The following is a 23,896-nucleotide window of genomic DNA, read 5'->3' as shown; positions in this document are numbered from 1 at the left end:
TATCCACCACACTGCACTTCACATTTCCAGCGAGCCGCTTCACGGTCAAAACAACAACAAGTTGCGGCCGACGCGCGGGCGCATCCTTCCCTCATCTCTGCAAGGAAAACACACTCGGGCCCTCAGCACTTGGCCTGATCAAAGACGGACGTGTTCAACAAGCACCTGCCACCGCTACACATTTGGCATTATGTTTAGATTTCACTCCAGTGTGTGTGTGTGTGTGTGTGTGTGTGTGTGTTTTTGTATGCTTGTTACTGCACACATTTGTGCTCTTCCTCTCATTGTTGCCTGCCACGCAGCATTTGAAAGGAGCTGCCACATTTAAATGGACAGAAGCGAATACAGTGGTCAGGTGCCTTCACTTAAACAGCGCTCGTCGATACGCTCCAAGCCCTGCAAATACTCCAGCAGAATTTTTTAAATTTATATCTTTTTTTTTTAAATAATACAAATCGTGCTCAAAAGTTTTGCATTTTCTAAAATACGATGTCAAGAATTCAACAGTTTGTGCATCATGATTTCGTGCTTTGGCCACCCGGGGTCAGTATAATGCAGACAAATGACATATTTGACGATATAACACAGAGACAATTAGTGGACATTTTTTGCAGAGGATAAAAAATATGTGCCATGTGAGCATTGTAACTATTTAATGTTATTTTAATTATTTAATCAATCTACTGTTATATAGCACCAGAAACTCTGGGTATCATTAAAAAAACAAAAACCTTATCTTAATTACAGTGGACCCCCACATACTCGTCCAATAACTCTTAATAATTTTTTGTAATTTTTTTGTGTATTTTTTGGAGAGTTCTTTGGGAGCAAACTCCTGTGTTTCATGAAAAATGCATATTGGAGGTTTATCAGCGTTTTTTTTTTTTTTTTGTAGAATGTTTTGAATTAAAAACATGTTTTCCTAATTAATTTTAATGGCAGTCAATAACTTTATATGCAGATTTTCGTTCTTCGTGGGCCACCAAGTCCCTACGAATAACTATTGCAACTATTGTTAATTAAAATACATTTATTATTTTTACTTTTTCATGTGATTAAATAATTGGTACTGTAAATAAAATATTATTATAAAAAATACTTTCACATTTACCATTTCATATTCATAATATGAAAAATGTGTTAAATTGTTTAAAATTTAATTAATGAGAAATAATACAAAGACAATTTAGACTTTATTTAAATACACTTCTGTATTTTACATTCACATTTTACTCTTTTTTAAAAAATTTTTTAAAAATAAACTACAAATGACCTGACTATCAGATTTAGAACCCTTTGAGCCTTTTCCTGAAAACTGTCGAACTTCAGGGACATGACATGATCTGAAGTAAGGGTTACATTAGGGGTCGATGTATTTCCCTCAATCTAAACAAACGCACCCCATAATTACTGGACCGTTTGTACCTTCTGAAGTGCTTTAAAAAAAAAAAGAAAGAAAGAAAAAAAAGTCAACGTTGGTTCCTAAGCTGTAAAAGTCAAGTGTCAAGCAGCACCTTGGAAGGAACCATTCCAAGTGAGTCAGTACTTCAAAGGGTGACACACGCTCACCTGCATCCCTGCACAACATTAAGATGACGAGTCCAAACACACGAGCCAGTTGTTCAACTATTTCCCGTCTTTGTTTAACAATTTTTGTCCCGTACATCGCCGTGACAGATGTCCCCCCCCCCCCCCCCCCCCATTCAATGCGAGTCGCACGGCTTAATCCGCGCATTAAAGTACGGAATACGATCTCTGCCAAGCATTGTTAACTTGGGGAGAACTTGGAAGGGCTCCCATGCGCGCTTCTAATAGGCCATTAGTTTATTGTCAAATATATCATATCGGGGTTGCCGCCACATCCTGCCAAGTGGAAGCAGCTGAAGCAGCTCAACGCGAGGCTTTGAGAAAAGCATGCAAATAATGTAAAGCACGGCGAGATGAAAATAATCGCATATTGAATTGTTAAAAAAAAAGCACAATTACGTGTAGGTCAAAATGTACACTGACACACACACAAAAAAAACCTTTGAACTCCAGCGTTGCGCTGTAATTTAAAGCGTGTGAATCTTCGCCATTTCAAAGCTCTTGTGCATTGTTGGTCCTCCGATGGACTTCTGAGGTCAAACAATGAGGGAACTTGAAAGGCTCCGGCTGCATATGGAAGAAGAATTGTCTTCAGGAGTGTCTCTGCTAATGCTGTCATTATTCATATGCCTGCGCGGCGGTTGCCGCTCGCAATAATTGGAAATGCAAGTGGCACATGAGAGTGAAGAGGAGCACAACAAGTGAGCATAAAGGAGGCTAAAAGCATTGCACTACCCCCCCCCCCCCCCCCCACATCTCTCGGCCACGCTTTGTCTTTCCACTTGAGGCCTCAGGGAGATAATGAGGGTCTTGGCTTTGCAAACATTATTTCTGGCATATGGCAGCTGCCATCAGCTTATTTCAACACTGCAAATTTGAATATTGCACGAGCCGATAGCCGCCGACCAAAAAGCCCGACGCGGCCAAGCGCCGCCGCCGCCGCCGACATGCGCTCGGCGAGGAGGACACTCGACGGGAACATCAAACGCTCGCTGCCCGGTGTCTGGCCCGCATGAAATGCACATCTATTGTTCCCACGTTGGTTCCCGGGAAAGCAAAGATGGAGAAAATGGCCCAGGTAAGAGGGCGAAGTGATGGAGAGTAATCAGACTCTTCTTCAATTGAAAAAACATTGAAAACAGACCGTATATCTATCCATACATCCATCTAGCTACTTAGCTTCTATCTATCCATCTTTCTATCTATCTATCTATCTATCTATCTATCTATCTATCTATCTATCTATCTATCTATCTATCTATCTATCTATCTATCTATCTATCTATCTATCAATCATCCATCCATCCATCTAGCTACTTAGCTTCTATCTATCCATCTTTCTATCTATCTATCTATCCATCTTTCTATCCATCTATCTCGCTAGCTACTTAGCTTCTATCCATCTATCCATTTATCTATCTATCCATCCATCCATCCATCCATCCATCGAGCTACTTAGCTTCTATCTATCCATCTTTCTTTCCATCTATGTCGCTAGCTACTTAGCTTCTATCTATCTATCTATCTATCTATCTATCTATCTATCTATCTATCTATCTATCTATCTATCTATCTATCTATCTATCTATCTATCTATCTATCTATCTATCTATCGATCTATCTATCTATCTATCTATCTATCTATCTATCCATCCATCTAGCTACTTAGCTTCTATCTATCTCGCTAGCTACTTAGCTTCTATCTATCTCGCTAGCTACATAGCTTCTATCTATCTATCTATCTATCTATCTATCTATCTATCTATCTATCTATCTATCTATCTATCTATCTATCTATCTATCTATCTATCTATCTATCTATCTATCTATCTATCTATCTATCTATCTATCCATCTATCTAGCTACTTAGCTTCTATCTATCCATCTATTTATCCATCTTTCTATCCATCTATCTTGCTAGCTACTTAGCTTCTATCGATCCATCCATCCACCCATCTCTCACTATCTATCTATCTATCTATCTATCTATCTATCTATCTATCTATCTATCTATCTATCTATCTATCTATCTATCTATCTATCTATCTATCTATCTATCTATCTATCTATCTATCTATCTATCTATCTATCCATCCAGCTACTTAGCTTCTATCTATCCATCTATTTATCCATCTTTCTATCCATCTATCTCGCTAGCTACTTAGCTTCTATCTATCTCGCTAGCTACTTAGCTTCTATCTATCTATCTATCTATCTATCTATCTATCTATCTATCTATCTATCTATCTATCTATCTATCTATCTATCTATCTATCTATCTATCTATCTATCTATCTATCTATCTATCTATCCATCCATCCATCCATCCATCCATCCATCCATCCATCTAGCTACTTAGCTTCTATCTATCCATCTATTTATCCATCTTTCTATCCATCTATCTCGCTAGCTACTTAGCTTCTATCGATCCATCTATCCATCCATAACTATTTAATAGCACCATTTTCCATAATTAATTGCGATGATTAATCACATTTTCTACTTCTGCTTCTATTTTTCTTCTACAAAGCTTGTAACATATTTACTTCAGTACAATTTTATAATTTGCTCCTCTTGCCTATTAGGCGAGGATGTTTGCTGATTTACCGTCTGAAGGACATGCTTTGTTTATTGTCCTTCCGATGTCTCATGCTGACAGCAGCAAACTATATCAGCATCGTTCGGATATTGTTAAGCCATTTAAACAGCTGTTATTAGTTAGCAGCAGCATATATTGGACGTTTCGGGGCCCCGTTCTGCCGACTGCAGTGGAAATGTTGCAAATGTCGGCATAAGGACCAAAGAGATGCAATCAATCAGATGCATTTCAGAGACAGTAATATCGTGCCCCATGGGGCTAAAATAAAATATACATATATATATATATATATATATATACATATATATTAAATGTTTTAAACAGTTGTGGTGGTATAAAAGTCAAGACAGAATATAATATTACAGCTTCTCACAAAATTGTTACTTTAGTCTTGTGCAATTAAGTTTTTATTTACTATTGTGACTTCATTGCCATAACATTTTAGTTGTAAAAAAATTCTTTTTTTTCTTCTAATAATCAACATATTCCCCATAGAATGTTGACTTAATTCTTGTATTAACATTGTTTTTTTCCTTGTAATATTGAAACTTCTTCTTTTTTTTTTTTTTACTTTGAATTTACTATTAGAAAATATGAATTATTTCTCTTCATATGTCTCCATTTTCCAAAAAGTGAAAAAAATGATTATAGCCTCAGAATTTTGACTTTTTTACGTTTTATACTTACAACCTAATCTCACAGAATTTTTACTCCATTCTTGTTTAATATGCTATTTTTTTTATTTCTAAATAATTGACTTTTATTATATATATTTATTTGTTTTTTGACTTCTATTTCAACTCTATTTTCATAAATTGTACACATTAATCTCATAAGAACATGAGTTATTTTCCTACATACCAGAAAATAATTATATTACTATATAGTATACTATATATATATATATATATATATATATACTATATTAATAACTAATATTCATATTGTTATAACATTACAACTTAGCATTACGCTAGCGAGTCCAGCAGCTGCTTGTCACCCATTCGGTGCAGTATGTAAGCTAACAAGCTAACAGGCACTTGGCAGCAGGATCAAGGTGAGTGCAAGTTCAAAGGGCAAGGTTCACCCAAGTAAGCGACCCTGCGCTGCCTCACACACTCCCGGGCTGTCCATATTTACGAGGTGTCATTTTTATGCGAGCGCCAGGCAACAACAGGTTTAAGAGGGCCAGCGTAACCTTCCTGGGGGCCCCGGCTGACCCGCGTCGCGGCTACAATGCTTTCCTTGGGCCACAATTAGAAGCGGGGCCTCTCTGAGTCACCCCAGCGTCGGGCTTCCACTGCAGCAGACAACCCCTCCCCGCTTTCCCTCACATGCTGAAGGACTCAAGTTGTTGAGTATGTCTTTCAAATAATTTTGCCCCATTGAAATGAATTGAAATGTCATTAATCCGTTCCAGCCTCCCACGTAAAAAAAATTGTGACAATAAGAAAAATATTACTGATTATGAATAGATAGGATGTAAACAATTAAACAGGTCACATTTTTTTATTCGATTCAACGGACATTGTGCCGCTCCTTTGGAAGCCGCTCCTGATTATTTGGCCTTGTTTCCTATCAACTCTATCTCAATCGTCATCCCCCCCCCAACCCCTCGCGCCAAGCTGGCCCTTTTTTCGTCTCTCTCGCTGACGCTTGGCAAGCTGTGACAGTCACCGTCGTGCATGCCCCGCAACGCCACGAATGCGCAGCACGGGCTGGCTGGCTGCGGCCACACAGACTTGTCAGCGCCGTTCACCGTCAAAGCCCAAACTACCAATTAACTCCTGGGCCCACCCCCACCTGCCTGGAGGCGCAATGACCACCCCCCTCCCCGCCGCTGTCCCCCGCCACCGCCAGCCTGAAAATCCTGCCGCCGTGCTCCATGCAATGGCCCGTGACTCGGTGACATACACATGCTCCCATCTGGCCACGTCTGACTTTGTCAGACCCCTGAACTTTGCAGAAGAGGATAAAGTCAATTTGTCTGTGTTTGTTTCACTCCACTGTGCTTATAAGAGGTCCTCATATGCCGGAGAGGAAGTGGCTAGCAGAGGCTGCAGTGAATGACAAGCAGCCAGTGTCCTAAGGAAACACGGTTATTGACTCATTTGCTCCCAAAAATGTATAAATATGTTCTATTTTAAATGTTTTAGTGTCCCAAAGACATATTAATACGTTTTTTTAAGTTTTATTTATTTATTTATGCTAGAGCATACAGAAGACTTTGATGCAGCCTCTGAACTTCAAAAGAACGGTTGAGGCAATGGTAGTTATTACAAAAACGACCAGCAGGTGGCAGCAGAGTATAAGAGATCAACCAGGGCCATGTTGAAACAAAGCAGTTTTTCTTTGAAAATGAAACTGCACACTCCGTTCTCACGTACACAATGCGCACATGACGTCACATCCACAGAAAGAGGGTGGGAAATTCGAACCCGAATCCATTCCGAAAAGAGTCTTGCAGAAGACCTAATGTAAACAGCTTAAGTGTTACTCTGCTAATTAGAACGACGTTTGAGTCATAAATGGCCAAATAAAAAGACACTTGTAAAAATATTACTTTTCAACGTGACAGATTTAGAAAAGCGCATTTGCTCACAGCTATCAGTACTGCCCACTTTTCTCTCTTCCCCCTCAGAATAAAACATTGTGAAATGTTTGTGTTCCCGTCGCCATCACAGTTTACATGATCATACATAGTTATTTTCACTAAATATACACACACACACACATTGTTGATGGAAAACATTCTTTCCCGCTGTCACGCAGACACATTTCCTCCAGTGGTGAGTTAACTGCGGCTGTCTACACGCTTTCTGTGAAATCATCAGCCACGGTGGCTGCGAGCGGAATGCTTGACCTCAAGTATCATCAGCAAACCGCTCGCTCTGCGGGCCCGCCGGGCCTCGCTCCAACCAGGGGGGGGGGGACGCGCGGTGACACACGGAACATGGCGGCGGCCGCCGCCGCGCCCGTATCCCTCCCGCCCCCGCCGCCGATCGTCCTCCGCTTTCGGCGCCTTTCACCTTGTGTGCGGTCCCCTCATTACGGGATCAGAGAGCGACTTCCTCTCACGGTGCAATGTTCTCACATCCTGATATCTGTTTATCACACAATTACAACACGCAGCTGTTTTGTGTTGGAAAGTGTGCGTGTGTCTGACTTGTGCACACGCACACTTTCCATTCATTGTAGGATGCAAGTCCGTGAAGGAACGTTCTATTTGATCAGTTTTTACCATCACATCGAAATGCATCATGATAGCTTGATATCATGATTTTTTTTTTTCGAGTGCTCCCACCTCCATTTTTTTTTTTCAACAGAGGGCAGCAATACAAACGTGTTGGGTGTGTCGTAAGACAAATGAAGCAGAGGTATCGGCAAGATTGAAGTCTCCGGTGACCGGTACGGGACCGCCAAGGTCATAGACGTCGTGATCGCATTTTCTACCAGCTGAGTTTCAAGTAAACAAGCAACTCCAGTTCGGTGAGTTTAGCCAAGCAGATTTGGATTTTATTGAAACTTGGCGTACTTGCCGATAGTGACGGCACGACGCTAAATCTCAAATTACAGGTCAATCGGCGCAGGCGTTTGGGAGCTACGGCCGGACGAATGTTGGCGTTTTCGGCCAAACCCTCAGATATTCACGATAGGTTTATAAATGGATCATTTCGCTCATCATTGCTACACACAAAAAAACTTACATCTCTGAAACTTGTATACGTTTAGAGAACATCTGAGACATTACATTTCATTCAATATTTTTCCATGTGATCCACAAGGTCAACTATTATAAATGATTGCTTAAATGGTTACAGATAGTTTCTGAGATGTAAGGGCTCAAAAGAAGGAGGCCACACCCCTTTTTTGCCACAAATATTGAAATTCGACGGGCCATAGCTCCCAAACCCATCCTCACTTCAATTTTGTCAGTTTTAGACCATTTTCCGTTCAACAACAAAACAAAAACTGCTGATGTTCTATTCGAGTGAATGTCAAGGCCAAAAACACTCCAAGCTGAAAAAAGATAAAGAAAAGAGAAAAAAAGAGCAAAGCTCTTGTAATAGGCTCTCAACTCGATGGTGCCATCTTTCATAATCCTTTTTTCAACTTTTCGATTCATATTAATGCAGCTTACTGGATTACTTACAGTAGTTGTGAAACTCTTCTTTGTTTGTTATCTGCATGGCTGTATTCTATCTACCACTCCCAATGAGCAAGGATGAGCAAAAAAAATAAAATTGGGCAAGCTTTTTGGGATAGTGGAAAAGGCTGAATGATGATACAGAGGGAGAAGAACTTAAAAAAAAAAACTGCATTCAAGATTCTCATCAGGCTCGCAAACAACGCAATTAAGCTTCACAAATCCTACCAAAAAGCACTTAATACCTTGCTTTCATTTCCCCAAAAACAATGTTTATGAAGTGTGATTTTCTACAATGATAGACTGTCAGATTAGTTTTTTTTTTCTTTACATGCCTCCCTTGCAGGATTTCCTGCATTTCAGGTATTATTTTTGCAGATCAAAGCAAACTCCCAATTGATTGATTTTGAACGCTTTCCAAACCCAACGTGGCTGGCAATTATCACTTTGTTTTCGTTTTACAGGCAAACCTTTTGGGGGGGGGGGGGGGGTTGAAAACGCAAGCGCAAGGCTGAAAAAGTGCAGGATCAACATTGTAATTAGCCAACCAAAATGGTTTCTGGACGGGGTCCTGCCTGTACTGGTTCAGTAACAGTCACTGTTTTAGCCATAATGGGAGTCAAATGTTCCCCCTGATTATTTATTGCCTGTCAGGCATCCCCGTGTGATGGGGTCGGCTACACTGTACAGCTTCCTGTGACACGTAGTTACATCGGGCCAAAGCGGTAACTCACTGGAGGTGATACGCCAAAGCAGAAACCTCGTGTGTGAAAAATGAGGTGCAGTCTGGCACGAAGCTCGCATTGCGGCGGCATTACGATCACGAGAGGATAATCTGCAGACCCGACTTGTCTCTTTTACTTTGAAAAGTCTTATTTAGAACAGAGCGCTGTCACGGAAACGCCGGTCGCGGCCCTCCATCATACGCCATCTGCGAAGCTAATAAAGGTGACGAGGCGTTCTATCACATTTGGAGATCTTTGCTGACAGTGCAACAATGGGATCCAGATTGGCCGCCGGTTCATGAGTGGACACACGATGTGGAGCGATATGGCCTTGAGAAAAAGCGATTTTGGGGCCATCACCTGTTCTAAACTTGGTACGGCAGTTTAACGGCACAAGTAGTAGAGTGCCTTTTTTCCCTTGTACGCTCTAAAAACAGTTGGGTCAAAAACCGGACCGACCCGATGTTTTTATTTTATTTCAACAAAACAATAAAATTTTGGGTGATTGACCCAGCTTTTGGGTTCTGCAATAAAAAATAAAAATTGTGATAAAAAATAACCCAAATTGCATCAAAAAGGGAGAAATCCAATGCTTTGGTTTATTTAAACCAAAAAGTTGGTTCAAATGAATAACCCACCAAACAACTTTTTTTTTTTTTTTTTTAAACAAAACAACTAAATTTTTGGGGGACTGACCCAACTTTTTGGGTTCGGCATGAATAACAAAAATTTAGATAAAAAAATAACCCGAATTGCATCAAAAAGGGACTGATCCAATTTTTGGGTTTCTTTATTTAAACCAATAAGTTGGTATCACCAATAACCCACCAAACAACCGGCCTAACTTTTTGGGTTACACATATAATCGGAAAAATCAGTTCAAAGGAACCCATTTTTGGGTTGTTTTGTGTGTAATTAATTTAATCCAACTTTTTGTTTTAAATGATTAACCCACCAAGCATTTGGGTTGGTCCCTCTTTGACCCAATTTGGGCTATTTTTGACCCAACAGTTTTTTAGAGTGTAGTAAGTAAGCCACAGCGAAATTTGATTCTAATGGCATGTCAGGATCTGTCAGGTTCATCCTAGAGCGCCATAAACATTGCGCTAAGGTCTACTTGAGGTTGAGAAGGTTATGTTTTTCTTTTGATAACTTCATTTCACTCGGTAAAATGATGAAACATATTTTAGCGCGTTGCAGGATTGCCTTTTGCTGAAGTATGTTTTTGTTTTATTCGAAAAAAAGCGTGTAGGAACGATAAAATATGGTTTCATCATGCACATTTTTGGTCGGCTTTATTTTGTAAATCATGAAATGAATGAACTGAAGCTAATAGAATAAAATGAGCCAATCAATTTTAGAACTCCGTTATCTCTTGCTGTCATTCTGAAATCCCTCCGCCATCACCTCCACCTATTGGATGCACGGAGATATTATTACAGCGTGTTGCCTGAATCAAATCCGTTTCAAATGTCAGCCAGTGAGCCAAGACGCAGCACTGCATTGACATACGCAATGAATGGAGTGAAGTGCTAAGTGCAGTGTGAAAGGATCTTTACACTAGCAGAGAGGACTGGGGTTGATTTTCACGCCATTCCAACTGATAAAGTCCCAAACATGTTTTGTAAACAAATACAAGGTTGAATGACGATGTCTTCATCTTAACATTTCTTTCAACTTTTTTTTTTGTCTTAATTCTGGCTCCGCTCGAGCGCATGAGCGTTTTCACTTCAGGCGTCTGCGTCACAAATCACCTCCGGCAATCACTTGGACGGTCAGAGGGCATCCTTCTGGCGGCACCGCGAGCTCCCTGAACTCCTCGAGTGGTTTGTTCCAGGTCGAGAGAGCGGGACCGAAAAGCAACGGCGTGCCTAAAACCAGAAGCAGGAAGTTCGATACAATAGACGAGACCTTTGATCCCGCGACGAGGGGGAAGACTTCCCTTTCGGGGCGCAAACTATTAACGCGAAAGTGACTCTGCCCATGGCACATTTGTTACGGAGAATAATGGGCCTAAAAATAGCACACAATGGCAGGCAGACGGGCGACACTCGCACTCAAGCATGCGCAGGAAGGGAGCGCGAGGTGATTGTGTTAGGAAGAGTGATTCGTTGAGGTCGGGCGGCTCCTGAAGAGCGAGCGTCGGCCCGTCTGCCTCGAACCGGACCGGACCGGAGCTGAGCGCGGGCTTTACTTAACATGGACAAGTGTCCGCACGTCGTCTGTGAGGCATTACGTGTGCGGGGCGCTGCTGTTTTGGTTAGCGATAGACTTCATATCTGTGTGTGAACGTCAAATAACTACTACGCTTTTTTTTTTCCTGTTAAAAAAGAAGAGAGGCGACTTTTATTTGGCTTAGATTAGTTTTAATTTTGTTTTAAGTCCAATGTCACTTGACATGCACTACATGCAGTAGCAATACATGACGTCCTTCCCCATTCAGAGGATGTAAAGCCCATATTATTCTCTGTGAGAAACCTCCATGTCGTGACATGTTGCATTTAAACGTCATGTCACGTCATGTTTCCCGACCGACCCTTCTCGCCAAAAAGCCACATCAGAAGAGCCAGGCAGCAGCACTTTATATATATATATATATACTTAAGAGGAAAAAAAACACACACACACACTCAGATCCTGGCTATTTTGATGGAAAACATATTTCATTTGGGAAGTTTTTTTTAAGAAAGTGATCTGTTGTATATTATTGTTTTTGTATAAAAAAATTAAATGAAGGAGGCCTCCCCTACCTACTGGCAATGTTTCTTAAATTGTGTTTATTGTTGTAATGGTCACGATCCCAAAGAGCTTCACCGCCTTGTGACTCTCTGCGTGACCTTCCCAAATAGTGACAACAATAACATATTGTATTATGTGTTTAAAAGGGCACTCGTGCCACAGAGGCACACAATAGCTTCTGCCGGGGGTCGTAAAATACACACGTCAGACTAATCAGGACAATAGTGAGTATCCATTGGCGGGTTGTTTATTTACTCTCAACACAGAGAAGGATTTGGATTTTTTTTCTTCCAGTGCTGTCAAAGTTAAAGCGTTAACTAATTAATTTATCACAAAAAAATATCGCATTAATCATGTCATGAGCACAGATGATCCTTCAGCTAACAGCGGATGGCTACGTTCAAGGTAGCGCGGGTTGTGTTTGAGCAATAAACATAACTGCATGCAATCAAGTCAAGCGTTTCATAAATGTTTATGTATGACATTGAGAATATTTGTTCATGTCAAACTGTTGGGGTCATTTTTTTCCATTTTCAATTATGCAAGTAATTACCTGATGAGAAAAAGAGGACGACGAGCATGTGCAGTGGATCCATTTGTTTTTGGAAGACGCCCTCGTAACATTAAATGTCGAAAGAATTAACACATAATAGGTGCTTTTTAATTTTGGCGGAAAAAAATTGATGATTAAAAAAAAAAAAGCAATTTTAATTAAGCGATTAATCACGATTAATCAGAATTCTAAGATGTGATTAATCTGATTAAATAATTTAATCGTTTGAAGCTCTATTTTTTTCATGACTTTATTTTCAATGAATATTATATATGTACCAAAGCAAAAACAAAATGACCACCAGGAACCTAAAAAATATAGTTGTTTTTGCTTTTACGTAAATAGTGAAGTAAACAGCACAACATTTTAAGAATTCGGCTAGTGCCTTGAGATACAAGTGACCCGATTTACAAGGTTTTCAAGATAGAAGCTTGGCTATTTTTTAAATTTTTTTATTTCTTTAAAATGACATGAGAAGAAGAATATACAGTATACGACTGTATCACTGAATATATTTTTTTCCTGTGTCTTTTGCTATTTGTTGAAAAACTATTCACACTTTTTTTGTATTTTCTGTAACATAATACACCACAAAATGGTGACAAAGCTCTGTCCAAGGTTATTTTATGTAACAAAAAGTAAAATCAACTAAAACTGAAAAAAAAAAATGTTGTTAACAAAATAAAATAAAGATGAAAATGCGTTTCAAAAAGGTAAATTAAAAAACTAACTCAAAATTTCTATAATTATAATGAAAATGTCCTTTTTTTTTGTCTCCGGCAATTAATTCAATACATGAGCCTTTGGGGTTGATCGTAAATGTGTTTTTTTGAAATGAAATGATTTTAAATTTATTTCAACATTACAGCATGGCCGTGAGCCAAAAGAAAGAAGGTCGAACAGTCGTCTGGGAGTTGTGGTCTTGACGTCATCTCACGATAGCCAATAAAAAAAGAAGCGCCACCAGATGACATGCTTGCAGTTGAATAGCTTCCCTGCTTTTGTCACTTAAGTCAGCCCGAAACGAGGCGCTGGGTCACAACTCTCCTTTTTTGGTGATATATGATAATGATATTAAACAGTTTTGACATCATACTGTAAAAAATTGTGGTGTATTTACCATTTCAGCTATTAATATTAGCAATTATTTGCATTTTTTTGGTGTCAATTTCTTGCCTTTTTTTTGGAAGAGAAATCGGTGTAAACATATACAGTAAATGCACAGTTGAACTAGTTACCCAAGTTAACACAGTGCTTTGTTGTTTTGACGCTTAGTCGTTATCTAACTAAAGTAAATGAGTTTGATCATGAAACACTCTATTTTCAAAAATTTTCAATGGGGTGAATTCAGTCTTTTTGCATTATTCCAACGGGGGGTGTGTAGACTTTCCATCCACTGTATATGGAGCGGGTCCAGGCCAACTGCATTAGGCTATCTAATAAACATGTAAACACTGCGGCGTCCTCCAGCTCATTAGGTGATTGCAGAGGCTGCTTGCTCTCCATAAATCACAGCCCAGGTTATCAAGGCCTCTGATCTTAACTGTAGCGGGCGCCCAGCTGTCTACAAGCGCACCGACTGGGAACAGCAGGCTCGGAGGACTCCAATTGCACCCGCCTCTTCCACCGTTCTCACTTTGCAAATAAAAAAGGGGAGATATTCTCGTAAGCTGCCGCGTACACATGCTAAGCGGTCATCAAAGTCAGTTCGCCGCCGGCGAGCCGCGAGCCGTCTCTTTTCTCCGCTGGTGTCAGGTGAGCCGTTTAGGTATTTGCCAGATCGGCGCGACCGCCGGCTTCCGCTACACGCGGAAACATTTGTTAGCGTGGCGCTGGTGTATACAAAAAAAAAAAAAAAAAAAGAGAGAGAGAGAGAGAGAGACAAGCAAACGTTTTAATCACGGTCGTGAGAAAGAGAGCGCTCTCGCCGGGCCGAGCGAGCCGGAGCCAAAGATGAAAAGTCTGGAGAATTAAAAACGGCTGTGTCAGTTTGACTTGAGCCCCCTCTCATACCACCATAAAGGTTACTACATGCCAGGTTCAAGCGCAGTATCACTCACCCCCACCCCACCCCTCGTCTTTAATGTAAAACACACTCGCGCCGCATGCTAGCCTGCCCACTAAATGTTACACCGCTGACTTCCCATGCGCACGCACACACACACACACACACAACACTGCTCCATCTTTTGGATTTATTTAGGTTTGTGACGTGTGAGCTTCCTCTGCACTACACTGATTATTTCCTGCTGCATATTGTAACAATGTCCATTCAAAACAATACTAAAGAATATAAAGGTCACCGCGAATGATGGGAAAATAGATTGCAGTAAACGCGAGCATTGGAAATAAGATAATTTCCAATCTAAACAACTAAAAAATAAAATGCAGGGGTCGTCACATTGTTTTTCTGTTATTTGATTAAACTTAACCCTAAAATATTACCCACGTAAAATTGGAATCTCTCACAAGTTATATGGTATAAAGGAAGTTGCGCCGTTCAGAAATTCTGTAGGCCATGGAAAGGCTAAAAGTGAGGTCATTTATTTTTCTATATACTGTATTTGATGATATTTATACTCCGAGTGGAGTGGTGGGGGGTAATCTCACAGTCCTGTGTCATAAAAAAACATTTTATATTTTATGTGTTGATTTTTAGAATGCATTTCATATTTTATTTTATTTTATGGTAAAACATCTTTTTTTATTTTTTTTATTTCAGTAGTTACCCAAATACAGCATTTCAGTACAAAAAAAAAAATCTTAAACATAGGCTGATACACTTCTTGGTAGTTTAATATGGTTGAAAAATAAACATTTAATTTTATTTTAAGAGATTTACAAAAAGCAATTGGCAAAACTTTGCTGGAATGGCCAATTAATGCAGTATTTCGTTTCACAGTCATCAGTGTGTTTTGTAACAACTTAAATACATACTAACCATCTAAGTCATCGTATTTTTTTATGTCATTGTGTTTAGGACTTTCAATAACAGCAGAGTTAATTTTTAGCATAGAACGAGCAGAAACACATGGAATTTATGCTAATAGCAAGTTGACTTTAAGCGCATTGAAGTGATTCAACCGACAACAAAAAAATCACATGAAACAATTATTTATGTAACAAGACTTGAGTTGAAAACCTTTTATACTTACTAAAGCATATGAATGTGTCGGATGTTGACGTGTAGCGCGGTGAAAAGTGAAACGCTAACGTTGTATTAGCGCTGATTATATTTCCAGGGTTTATTGCATTCCTAATGTAACATGCTTGAAGGGCTTGTTCCAAATGAGTGGCGAAGGAGAATCAGGTGGAACGAGGAAGTGTTAGTAGTCGGGGAAGAGTGATGGAGCCTCCTTAGAGATTAAAATCTTTTTAAGAGCGACATTTTTTTGGGCCCACTTGGGCCTGAAAGCCTCCCTTGATGGCTCGGGTTTCTGGGTGAGAGGTGCTGAATGAACCTTCATCTAAATGGAGCCCGGGAGACTTGGCCATGCAGGAACAGGTGGATGGCAAAAGTGACGACTCGAAATGATGGAATCGCTTTCTTGGATGCGTAGTTTGAAGGCCCAGTGCAAGCAATAGACCGGTTTGGAATTTGGATGGATTTTGGCATGTTTATCACATTTTATGTTATAGTAACCCCCCCATTACAAACAATAATAATAATAATAATGCATTGGATTTATATAGCGCTTTTTTTAGACACTCAAAAAACGCTTCGCAATGGAATGGACACATTATTCATGCGCTCACACATTCATACTGTGGTGGCGGTAAGCTACTTAAGTTTGGCTGCCAGTGTGCGCCTACGGCCCCTCCGGCCACCACCAAACATTCGCACCTTCCATACACCAGTGTGAGTAGCACTGGAGGCAATGTGTGTCAAGTGCCTTGCCCAAGGACACGACGACTCATGACTTGGTGAGAGCGGGCATCGAACAGCCGACCTTTCTGGTTACTGAACGACCGTCTGCACCCTGAGCCACGGCTGCCAAATAGGTCACGCTAAAAAAATGCAGCAGCCGTGGTTAATGGCGGCTTGTTTACAATGCTAATGCTAGCACAGTATTGCTAACGCTGCTTTTTTTTTTTTTTTTTTTTTTTGTGTTGATGCTAAATATGCGTTCTCCGTGACTACTTATAACAACGAGGCACTTCCATAATCACAAGCCATTCGAAATAACCCTTTTTGGAGATTTGAATTGAATACTTTGCCCCACATAATCGCACAAGAGCAACCACATGAAATACAGAACGACAGTCTATCATCTTTGCTTGCGAGTTTCAAGCCCCGCAGCTGTCCAAAGTCAAACAGCTGCTGTGACATCATTGAGGGGGTGTGGCCAAAAGTGCAACATGCGTGAAAAGTTAAAAAAAACAAAAAAACAAATGACAATAGCCACTCTGCCAGATATGCGCTGTAGATCAGTGTGTCCCTACTTACTGTATTTTGCAAAAAAAAAGTCTCGCCAAAAGTCCTTCAAATGTACTAACTGAATGAACACAAAGCTTTTACTCTGTTTTATAATTAGCAACAGGTGGCCATGCAGGTTAATTATACCTTCCGACATCTAATGAAAGAGCTTTAATTGTTCTGCCCGCCACTATGCATCACTGCCTGGCATAGATAGGCGGACAAAGACACATTAAGATGTTTTCGCCAATTAAGTGAAATTGGATCATTTCCCGCGGCACACCCGATGACCTCTCGCGGCACGCTAGTGCACGGGGGATGCGAGCCAGTGCCTTAGATCAATGATTCCCAACACCACAATTAACCTGTGCGTCCACCTGTTCCCCATTCATGCAACAGGATGAGTCAGGACAGACAGTATGTCACAGGGTTCTTTCAAAAGTCTTGGGAAATGTTAACACGTGGTAAGAAGGATTTGATGATAGTAAATACTAAAGTCTCAGATCTCAATAAATGTGCATTGTATAAAAAAAATAAAATAATAATTAAAAGTAAGTAAGTGTTGTGGTTAACACACAATCATGACAGCAAAACCAACATAAAAGTGACGTGGATTTAGTCCAGACTCTTAAGAGCAAGATGCATGTCATTTATGTACCGTAGCAACTTTGGACAACATAGGGACATTGGTAGGTTGCTTTTAAATTTAATTTCAAATGGACTTAAAAAGTTTTAAATTTGACTTTACACCAGACATGGTTGTCCATGTTTTCCTCTCGGGGCCACATACTGACAAAGAGAAACATGCAAAGGCCACTTTGATTTTTTACTTGACCCCTATCGTTGGTCTTCTTAGTGAACAGCGCGCTGCCACTGCAACAATGCCTCACAAAAAAAATAAAATAAAATAAAAATCACAACATTAAAATCTAAACACTGTTCCCAACATCAATGATTAAAACCTGTAGCCAGTAGGTGGCGCTAATGCTACAATCAAAAAAAGTTTGGAGATGTTTTCTGGCTTAGACATTTTGACAAGATATGATCATCTGGGTCAAGTTATAGCAGCTTTTGTTGTCACGGTGATGCCAAATTTGAAACTCAATTCAAAATGGCGGACTTCCTGTTAAGTTTATTAAACAACTTATTAAACGCGTTAAAACTACAGAGCAAAAACTTGAGTGCTAATATGACTACCACAGAGTCAAATTCAACACTTTTTTCCTGGGTTTATAAAGCTCTACACTCTCCAGTGCTGAATTAACACTAAACAGTTAAGCATTTGACACTGTGCCAGAGTTACTTAACTTAGCTACTTAGCTAAACTCTATGCAGAGTCGTTTTAACACTAAATAAATCAACTCAGTCAATTAACTCCAACGCTGACTTCCATTTAAATCAGAGAGTGTAAAAATACACATTGGGGGTTGAAATCAACTCTGAAACATTTAACACCAACATTTGAACACTCCTGGTTTTGCCGTGTTCTGACAATTATACTAGTATTGAAAAGGCTTTCTATTAAAGGTGGTAAAGCAAATAACAGGATTTATTTGTGGTTCTGGGGCGGCCTGTGACATTTTTGTTTGGCGGCGTGCCTTCATAAAATATAATAAAATAAACTATACACCTTTACTCGATAACAGTTGGAAAACACTGCCTGGGATGGCGACGCTAGCGCATAGCGTCAAAACACAAGCGGAGAATTTCTTCCTTCCAATCTGAGCACCCTGAAAATGGCCACGCCGCATTTTCCCGGAAGTGTTCCCACCAATATTGCCTTCGTCGCTTCTCCCGTCCGAGCGCAAACGTGAGCTGGGCGGGCAAACGAAGAGTTTCTAACTCTAATCGGAAGTCGCTAACGCGTTGTCGAGGAGATGAGAGGCAGAAGAGCGGGTGATATTAACATCTATTGACAGGCCGGGCAGGTCGGAGCTACTCCTCACCTCTAATCAGCTTCCCCCCTTTAATCAAGTGCGCTTCACAATCTCCCGACTACTGATGAACAGCACTATTGAGTTACTTCAGTCTGTGTTCGCACAGCGAAGCCAAAGCCACGCTCATCACCCCTCACCAAAGCCGCATTAAGAACATTCCTTCCCTACAGACACGGACGCAGTGTGTTGGTTCAGCAGGCGACGTGTAATGTGTGTAATTTGATGGGAGGCTGCAAAACAAGGAAGCGGGGAATATCCTGGCCACATCTTTAACCTATTGAGGCGGGGATGATGTCATGATTAGAAGAGGAAATTGGGATCCCTCCAAAACCTAAACACCCCAAGGCTGTTGAGCCAGCCGTCCAGACGGCTGCAGGGATCGGGATGGGAAGGGGGGGCGGGGGGGGGGGGGGGGCGGAAGAGAGGAAAAGTGTGGGAGTGTGGAGAAATAAAAAAATAAAAAAAGCGAGAGAAAGAAGCTGGGATCAAAGCGTGGCAGCACTCGGCCGACAAGGAGGAGCAGCAGCACACTCCTGGGACGAGTGCCTGTGCGGAGATAGAAACCATGGAACTCATCCAGCCTCTTCACCCGGGCCCTCGTGTGTCAAACACGCTGCCCGATTCATGCTATCTCTCTCCCGTCTCTTCTCTGACGGATTCATAGTCTCTCCCACTAGACGCGCACGCACGCACCTCGCGCAAGGACCTGTTAAACGCATCAGGCCGCGATGCGCTTGGCAGATTCCTTCCCTGGGACACGCCGAGAGGCGATGAGGTGAAGGAGACGCAGCGCAGAGACGGCAGAGGGAAAGAAAGAGAGTAATTGTTCTCGGACGGGATGCCCTCTCGTGCCCCCCCCCCCGCCAACGCTCACGCATGTATTCGCATGATCACGTGTGAAATGCGACCACAAGGCGCTCTGTTGAGATCGGCGGGGGGGGGGGGGAAACAACTGACGGGCTGTTTTGTTGGTTCTTAGCAACACTAAGTCTTCCTCACGCAGTCGTCAGTGGAGCTATTATCCCCCCCCCCCCCCCCAAACCCCCCCACCCGTGTCCGAGGACTCAGCTGAGTCTTGCTGGACGGGGGCCAAGGTAGGCACAAGGGACTCTGAAATTCAAACTCCTCAGATCCAAGTTTCTCTCCAGTTGTCCGGTTATTCTTGCCGGCTGCTACTGTGCACTTTTTGCTGCCGTACGACTGCAATTGCTCCACTGCGCCACTATTAAAACGTTTTAATTGTTTGCCAGCCGTTAATCAGCCATTTTCAAAAAAAGTCTGGCCGCACACCGCCAAACAAAAATGTGTGTATGAATGGACTCGATTTCATGACGCCACACCATCTGGTCGTCCAATTTGCAGAAAAATATCGACTCACCCGTCTTGCAGTCGTCATCGGACCGTACCACTCCGTGGATAGCCAAATGTCCGGTCAGCAAATTGGCAGGCTCGTGCGCACGTAGACCTCAATTGCTGCTCAAGCACCTGCCATTTTGCCCTGTAAGAAAAAAAGTGCCATTTTAGCTACAGTCCATTTTTTCCTCCATAAATGCTAAATGAATGAATACATACATAAATAAATATTACTTTATCAGATCGATACCAGTAAAAAGTACTCACTTCTTGAGCAGTCTGATACCGCTAGTGCTTTTGATACATAAAAAAAAAAAAGACCTATATATCCCATTACAGCATTCCTCCTTAAAACCCCGCCTCTAATGACAAGTTTGCTCCATATTATTTATTTGCTTGTTACTAACATAACTATGAGATTAATTTAAAATCATTTCCAGTTGAATATGTTTTGAATGATGTGAGACGTCTGATAAAGAAAGCAAGGTAAGTCTCCGTAGCGTTCCTAAAGGGAAGATCAAACGCATGTTGTTTGTTTAGGAACGCTACGAGACTTACCATGCTTCACGTTGCTCGGCAGAGAGTCAGCCCCCATTCTACGTCACTACGCACGGAATGCGTTGCGACGTAAATAACAATGGCGGCGTACGTCCAAATAAAGTTTCTACAAAATTTATTAAACTGTGAATGTTTTTTGAAAAATTTATCTCATAGTTTTGTACGTAAAAAACAAATAAATAATATAGAGTAAACTTGTCATTACAGTCGGGGTTCCTTTTAAATTTGCATGACATTAATAGTATTTCCCCCCCCCCCTAATTTCTAGTTCCTGATTGTAAAACAGTCACAGTGTCGCGAGTTATGATACCTTGAAATAAGGCCTGTTTTCAGTACTTGCCCATCCCTATAAATCAGCGTTTCTCAACATTTTTTTTTTAATTACCCCTCCAGGAAGAAGATAATATTGCAACACTTCTCCCCCAACTCTCTGCTACGACTATATAGTGTCATATGTCTATAAAATTGTTGTAAGTAAACCGCTAATACTTCTTGTGCAATATCTAATAATGAGAGCACCACTGACACCTACTGTAGCGGATGTGCATATACACTTTATTCCATTACGCCCCAAAAAATTGTATGCGTTCCCTTATTTTAGTCCTTGAGAGAATTGTACGTATGCTCTCATCTTAATTTATTTGGGGTTAATAAGCGACACTTTAAATGGTGGCGAGAGTCAGTCATACCTCAGAGGGTGTGTGCACTTGTGCAACCATGTCGCACTTGTTTGTTTTTAGTTCCTCTGTCATTTTTTTTTTTCCCAAATGAGTTGTTCAGTTTATAGGTAAAATAAAATAATACAGTCATGATTTATCTTGGTCTCATTTTTATATACAATAAAAACCTGTCATTTGAACAGGGGTGTGTAGACTTTTTAATCGGCGCTATAACTCCCGCTCAACTGCTTTGTTAGTAGCTGTTATTTGTGTTAACATAAAAAAATACACACAAGTTAAATATATGGTCCTGCGAGTATGAAAATAGGTTGTCGGTGGATGAGCCTGCCGTCCTGTGCCGTACAAGAAAGTGAATGGCTTCCTGTTTTCCTTCCATGTCACTCAGAGTTAATCAAGTTTATTTTGGTGTGAGAGCAGTAAAGCCTGCTTCTGCCGCCGCCGCCGCCGCTGTGCACTTTACATTACAAGTCAAGCAAGCTCACCACGCGGCGCTTGTTGCCGACACAATTTTGCGCTTATGAGGAAAAATGGAGGCCTCTGTTCTTTGTTCGCTTCCTGGTATTATTGCAACCATGGCAACCAAGCCGCAATCACGTCCTAAAGTGAGGAAAGGCTGGTGTTAGCAATATCCGCGGTTACATAACTGGCCGAGTCTCCGGAAAATAGTTGGGACCAATTTGAAGTCGAATGAGTGCAATCCTTTCAAGTCGTGTGTTATTCAAAATACAGTTGCGCGGTTTGATGTGCAAAAAACGGCCCCGGCGATATTTACGCTTTTCATCAAGTCCGCGTAAAGCAAACAACCACGTCACAAATCGCGGCCCGGATGATCGATGACTGGGATCCTGGCTTTGTTTGGATGTGTTGAAACGAGCTGAGCCTCGCTCCCTCGGGGCGAAGACACTGAGGGAATCACTTAAAGAGCTTTAAAGACTCACACGGGCGGGCCCCGCCTCTGCACATACAAGTCGACTGCGCCTCATGACCCGCGACATGGTGAACTATGCTCTTGCCTCCCGACTTAAGCAAACAAGCCATAATTCTTCATCACGACGACCTTCGACGAGCTGAGCAAGGCGGCCGAGGCCGATGAGCGAGCCGTAGAAAAGTTGAAAGAATATTTTATACTACTACTTCAAGTTGAATATATATATATCTATATATATATATAAATAAATATATATATATATATTAAAAAAAAAAAACAGTAAACCAGAGACTGAAGAGATGAGGAAGTTACGTGTCATTTTTGCGGTAGAATACAAAGCAGTGTTTTTCACGCCATTTTGCGCGCCTTTTTGGTTCGGACCTCAAACATTTGCAAGTGCGTGTATCCTGGTGAAAATGTGTCTGTTCGTCCCTGACACAAGTTTGACTGACCAAGACAACATTGTGAGGACTTGCCTATCATATCAGTAAGTGCTAAAAAATAAATAAATAAATAAATAAATAGAAAATAAAAAATAAAAAACTCATAATGGCCTCCAGCCAAAATTAAACAGATATTAATGTGAGTGGGAAAAATAGTCCAACTATGTTTTGTTTTGCGGGTATTTTGCGATTGCGATTTAAAACATGATTATTTTTCTTATTCTTTACCAAGCAAAATTGTATTGGATTATAATGAAGTTACAATACAAATATTTGCTTTATTATGCGTAAATGTATTGGTCTCAATGTTTAGGTTACGTGCACTACAATTAAGGCAAATGAATGCATGAATTACATGAAAGTAGGGTTGTTCGATACCACTTTTTCTCAGAACTTCTGAGTAGTCACCAATACCAATATCAAGCACTGATAACTAATCGTTGATACATAAAATTTCCCCCAACAGATACCATTTTTATACTTCATGAAACAATGATATGCACAAATAAATAAATAAATAAACAAACAAATAAATAAATAAATGAAGTATATTCAACCCCTTCGGGCCCAATAGATGATTGCAGTAGATATGACATATTTGCGTGTGTCTAAACCAATAAAAATGCATCATTTGGATGATGTCAACACTTCTGGTTCATGATTGGATCCGAGCTAACCGTTTACAATCACAAGTTGATTTGCATGATGCTCATGTTAAAAACGTTACATATAAGCTTGGTAAGTTTACAGCCATACTATCCGCTATGGCAAATAAAAACATGAGATAACCTCCATTTTTTTTTTTTTTACATGTTGTTCTTATGTGGGGAAAAGAGACAAAATCAGTTTTAAAAAAAATTGCCCAGTATAAAAAATGCGGGTCTGAAGGGGTTAAAAAAAATGAAGACAACCAACCAACCAAGTACTTTACCGCAATGTGGATTTGAAGTCAATTATTGAAAACAATGTTTTTGTGCTTGTACAGTAGCTATGGCTGATGTTGAAGTGCTCTATAAATACATTTCAGTTTTTATGTGTCCTTTAAATGTCCGATTTTCACATAACACATCGATCAGCTAATGCTCAGTTGCGGTCCGTCCGGTATCTCTCTCTCTCTCTCTCTCTCTCTCTCTCTCTCTCTCTCTCTCTCTCTCTCTCTCTCTCTCTCTCTCTCTCTCTCTCTCTCTCTCTCTCTCTCGTTCGGTGGTGTTCAATTCCAAAAGCGAGTCA

The 23,896-nt window shown here is 40.7% G+C and overlaps 1 long non-coding RNA gene across 1 annotated transcript in view; it reads right to left on the bottom strand.

Annotated features, from left to right (window-relative positions):
* LOC147161695 (uncharacterized) overlaps nt 1–23,896 on the bottom strand; it is a 129,041-nt gene that overhangs the window by 16,393 nt on the left and 88,752 nt on the right. The window contains exon 5 of the long non-coding RNA XR_015097293.1: nt 20,083–20,202. This is a non-coding gene — a long non-coding RNA (uncharacterized LOC147161695). The remainder of the gene's footprint in view (nt 1–20,082; nt 20,203–23,896) is intronic.

This window comes from Leptonotus elevatus, chromosome 15, assembly GCF_054856555.1.
Source record: "Leptonotus elevatus isolate MCC_2025b chromosome 15, RoL_Lele_1.0, whole genome shotgun sequence".
NCBI lineage: Eukaryota > Metazoa > Chordata > Actinopteri > Syngnathiformes > Syngnathidae > Leptonotus > Leptonotus elevatus.
The sequence above is the reverse complement of the archived record's forward strand: the minus strand, read 5'-3'. Positions and strand labels throughout refer to the sequence as shown.